The 5,549-nt window shown below is 38.5% G+C and overlaps 1 non-coding gene across 1 annotated transcript; it reads left to right on the plus strand.

The window, feature by feature from the left end:
- The first annotated feature begins 4,474 nt into the window (after positions 1-4,474).
- On the plus strand, positions 4,475-4,581 carry LOC122101156. The gene has a single exon (XR_006146322.1). It is a non-coding gene; the product is annotated as a U6 spliceosomal RNA (small nuclear RNA).
- Positions 4,582-5,549: the final 968 nt, after the last annotated feature.

A 5,549-nucleotide genomic window follows, 5' to 3' on the forward strand; every position in this document is an offset into this window, starting at 1 on the left:
GTTCAGGTGTTTTCCTAAGCTTTTCTTCCTGCGCCTGGATTATACTGGTCCTCCTGAGCCTTTTCCCCCTCATGATCTTTTATGAGTGGTTTTTTAGTGAAAAATGTTTTGGTGTTTATATTTTGATTTGGCATAAAATGAGCCTACTATTGTCTTAATTTAATAAAAAAAAAACTCTGATTCTCTGACAGCATAAATTTTGTGAGTAATGGTTAAGACTAGGTTGCCTTTCTGAAAAAAATATCACCACCCAAAAAAGAGGAACAAAAGGAAAATAAATATGACAGGAAACATAAATCTTAATGGACTAATAGTCTGTCAGTTTGCTTTAACTTTTAATGAAAAATTAAAGTAATACTTGATAATGTTTTATTAACATATTTAAATTTCTTCATTCTTGTCAATTAAGATTCACTTTATAAAGAAATTCAACAGGTGACAATGTTTTTTCATGACTTTTCCATAGAAATGATCATTTCATCATTATAGTGTATAGCACAATACACCCAGAAAGCTTTTAAGGAAAAAAATTTCCCATTCTTTGGTTTGCTTCAGTCTGTATTTAAAGCTGCATACCACATCTTACCCACCCTATTGTCTGTCTTCTCATTTGAAACATTTCAATAAGTTTTCTTTCCCTGGTTTGTCAGTCAGCAAATCTTTATAAAACAACATGCTTTCATTCATTGTGCTTTCCAAAATATATCTCACAAATGCCAAAACGAAGCACAATCTGAAACATCTGTGGATTTTTCCACCTAGAGTCCAAAGTAATCACTTTCCATACTCCTTAGAACCAGCTGTTCACTGGCATTAATTGTTCTATCACTTCCATGCTTTAAAACAACAGCATTTGACAAAGGCGTACATTTTAATTGGTTTACCACATTTGGTTCGTTTTCAGCAAGGACTGTCTTCACGGAAGATGGTAATAGATGAGGTTTGCAATTATGTATTTTGAAGGGGCTCTAAGTTGTGGATATAGAATATACATTTCAGTGACTAAATATTTAAATTAAATCCTATAATGTATACTCCTTCAATTTTCTGGCTAAAGTGTTCTACAATCTAGATATTTTTTAAGGAAATATTGTACATGTTTCCTTGGTGACAACGTAATTGGAAGACTTAAATTTTTCTTTTTTTCTTTTTATATTGTGAAAATAATGTACAGAGGGGTTATAATTACATGGGCAAGATAATGAGTACATTTCTTATCAAGCATTCTAGCCTCCTCCTTTGTTTCCCCTTCCCATCCCTTCCCATTCTCCCTCCCCTGCCCCTCCATCCAATCCTCCTCCCTGCCCCCACCAAAGTTGTAAAGTTCGTTTTTCCATATAACGACTTGTACATCTCATTGTTGGAATGGATCCACCTGTACCCCAATTTAAACATTTCTTTTTTCCTTTCCCCTTCTCAAATTATACCAACCTCAAATACAGTGAAAGCAGGGGTTATACCATGGGGGAGGGACATACAAAGCAACAAAGAAATAATCTTATAAATGTGTTAGAAACAATCACCTGAAAGAAAAAAAAAACATTTGAATACATATATTAGGGTTCATTTTCCTAACATCAACTTATCTGACGTTTTCTGCATGACTCAGACATATACTAGTTATTGCAATTAAGGGAAACCATGGGACCTAAGTTTTTTTGGGCCTTGCTAACTTTGCTTAATATAATTTTTTTCCATGGTAGACTTAAAATTTTCATATATCATTGCCGACTTAAATGAAGTGAATGTACCTGGGTTTGCATACAGAACTTTTGAGAGAGCATTAATGTTTGAATCTTGAATGGGATTTGATTGAGAATTGTGGCAGGCTTTCATGATATGAGAAGAGAAAGGCCTTACTAATACTTTAATTTGCTACATTGCTGTATTAGTTTATTCAAACCCACACATACACACAGATATACAAATATGTAGTATGAAGACCCAGTCAGTCTGCAAGAAAATATTTTAATAGGGATTCCATAAAATATTTAGTCTGCTGAGATCTGATTGGAATTTATAGCAATATCTATTCCACCCCTGGACAATTCATTATCATTGGTGAGGATGTTGCCATTTGAATTCAGAATGCCCCAGAAAGACCTATGTGTTAAAGAAAAATGACTTTCCATTTCCTCCCATACTGTGGAGAATACCTGAATAGTTCTTATGGAGATTAAGTTCTTCAGAGTGAAACCTCTGAGAACATGCACACTCATCTGCTTTCTTCTTTTCTCTTTTAATCATTCTAGGTCAAAAACATTTCTTTTTGATATACTCCTCACCTTGACATTGTCTTGTCACAGGCCACCAAAGCAATAAAACCAACTGAACATACACTTACACTGAAACCTTCAAACTTATAAATCTGAGTAAGCCTTTCTGCTTAATAAATGGACAATATCACTTATTATGATAGGTTATAAAGCTAACACAGAAATCTAGTCTTTCTAACAATGTAGAGTACATAAAAACGCTTCATTATAAAATATCTAACTCAAAGTTTTATTTTGTGTTTTTGTTTCTGTAGATCCTAGGGCTTAAACTCACAGCCTGACTGGTGCTTTTGTGTTCAAGGCCAGTGCTCTACATAAAATCTGAACTGGAACTCCATTTCTCCTGGTGGTTAATTGGAAATAAGAATCTCATGAACTTTCCTATACTGGCTGGCCTATTCATGTTGCATACTTTATGTAATTCCATTCTCAGCATTATATAGGTGCTCCAACTACAATATAAAAAAACTTAAACGTACTAAAGATATTTGTAAAGTATAAAATGAGGAAATAATTTTCATCCTTTACAAATCTATGCAAAATCTATGCTAAACTATTGATATTTTACTGGACCTTTCCTGCAACCAGTTTGATATAGTTTAATAATTGTCACACCAACTTTCTCTCTATATTCTACTGGATATATACATTTTCATGTATGTTTGTATATGTATACATATATGTATCTATCTATATACGTTCGAATGTGCATCATCGGACTTGAAACTGCTTTGTTTTGCTGTTCAGCAATGAACCTTGTCGGCTCATTCTGTGACAATATCAGTGCTCATTCTCATTATTCCTTTATTTACCAAATCATCAGCCTTCTAAAATCAGCTTCATTTCTTTTTTTTTTTTTTTTGGGTCCGGTCGTGGGGCCTGAACTCTGGGCCTGGGCGTTGTCCCTCAGCTCTTCAGCTCAAGGCTAGCGCTCTACCACTTGAGCCACAGTGCCACTTCCGGCTTTTTTCTTATGTGGTGCTGAGGAATCGAACCCAGGGCCTCGAGCATGCAAGGCAAGTGCTCTACCACTGAGCCACCTTCCCAGCCCAAAGATTTTTTGGGGGGGGTCCGGTCGTGGGATCTGAACTGTGGGCCTGGGTGCTGTCCCTCAGCTCTTCAGCTCAAGGCTAGCGCTCTACCACTTGAGCCACAGTGCCACTTCCGGTTTTTTTCTTTTGGCTTATGTGGTGCTGAGGAATCGAACCCAATTCTCATGCATGCAAGGCAAGCACTCTACCACTGAGCCACCTTCCCAGCCCTCAGCTTCATTTCTTGGGTAAGGTTACCGAACAGTCCAACTAATATCCACCCAGAGGGTTTTAATAAAGCAAGTTTTAAGGAAGAATATAACATGAAGTGACAACTACAGAAATTCCAGAGACCTGACATCTTTCACATTTCTGTCTTCCTTCTCTTCTCATACTTCAGAAAGTATTGACTAACACTATAAGTATACTGCAATTATAAGTTAAGGATCATTGGTTTTTTTTTTTGTTTGTTTGTTTTTCCAACCTGAAGCCTTCTTTTCCATGATTCGACATAAACTTTTGGGAGATTTTTTGGATTGTAATGGGATTCCACCCAAAACAAAGCCATGTATATTAAGAAAGTCAATGTTTTCAACTCAGAGTACTAAACAAAAGAGGGAGAAAATTAAGGTTAGCTATATATGTTAAGCACAAATATAGGCAATATCAAGATATCTTGAAATTGTATCCTTTTACTGGATAAAGTGGCTCAAACCTGTAATATTATCTACTTAGAAAACAGAGATTAGAGAATTGCAGTTCCAGGCAAGCCCAAACCAAAAAAAAAAAAAAAAGAAGAAGAAGTTTCAGAAACTCTGTTAGAGTTTGATGGGTGCTATGTGTTTTGCTTGTGTTAGGAGGACCACAGTCCAAGCAGACCCAGGTATAGTGATACTTACCTCAAAAGAATCAATCAAGTTACAATCTGCAGGTATGGCAGTAGTAGAGATGCCAAACTTGTAAAGTTCCTTTCATTGTTGCAATGGGTCTACTTGTATCCCTATTTAAACATTTTCCCCTTCCCCTCCACAAATTATGCCAACATCAAAAATGTGTGCTTATTTAAGAACTGCATGATTCTAAAATTTCATGACAATTCTTTTGAACTTACTTTTTTGTGGAATTGACTAAGAAAATCAATTACACCTTCTATATAAAAAATGTTCTGTGCTTAATCCGGCAGCCCATACACTAACATCGGAAGGATACAGAGAGGATTAGCATGGTCCCTGCACATGGATGACTTGCAAATTCGTGAAGCAATCCATATTTTTACAACAACAAATGCTGGAGGGGATGGGGCCACAAGGGAACCCTACTGCATTCTTGGTGGGAGTGTAAACTTCTTCAACCACTTTGGAAAGCAGTATGGAGTTTCCTCAAATGACTCCACATAAAGCTCCCCTATGACCCAGCAATCCCACTTTTGTTCATTTACCCAAAGGATCACAAATAAGACCATATTAAAACTACCAGCACAACCATGTTTATTGCAACATTATTTACCATAGCTAAGATATGCAACCAAACCAGATGCCCGTCAGTACATGAATGGATCAAGAAAACGTGGTAAAGGATTTCCGGGAAGATGGCTGAGGAGAAGCTGGAATCTGAACAAGCTCTTGCATAGAAAGCAGTTTCAGAATTCCAGTGAACAGTCCCAAGCCAGAGAATCACACCAAGTGTGCCATCACAGGAGAGAGATAGTCAAGAGAGGGGAAGCCAAGCAGACACATCTGAGTGCTTGCCAGCAGCTGCCGCTGCAGCGGCAGGGTCGCGGCGGCGACCACCGCCGCGGGGTCATATCTGAGACACAGTCCGGGATGAAGGAGACAGACGCAGCAGGCCAGCGGATTCTACTCAACACCAGCAAGAACCGACAAGGAGCAGACATCTTCATCCTGCACTTTGCAGACAAGAGATGACCCAGGATCCAAGACTCGACATGAGTAGAAGCCCAACGTCCTCACTCCTTCTCAGGGAGCAGAGGAGGGAAGGCCAGCCCTCCCCTGCCAGCACCGGTGATCTCAATCTTGGATACCGACAAAACTCAGAGGAGCGACTAGCTCCAGCTCAGGCCTTGGAATAAAACGAGTCATTTAGCAGGTCACAAGAACTTAACGGCGAAGTGACCTCACAGACTCAGTTCCATCCAGGGAAAAGTCACCCAGCTCAGGCGCCAGCCATTGGAGTGGCTCTCCTCACCGGGTAACCAGAACCAGAGACTGCCCCTCCCTCTAGC

This window comes from Dipodomys spectabilis, unplaced genomic scaffold (genome assembly GCF_019054845.1).
Source record: "Dipodomys spectabilis isolate Male_0828 unplaced genomic scaffold, ASM1905484v1 ptg000634l, whole genome shotgun sequence".
NCBI lineage: Eukaryota > Metazoa > Chordata > Mammalia > Rodentia > Heteromyidae > Dipodomys > Dipodomys spectabilis.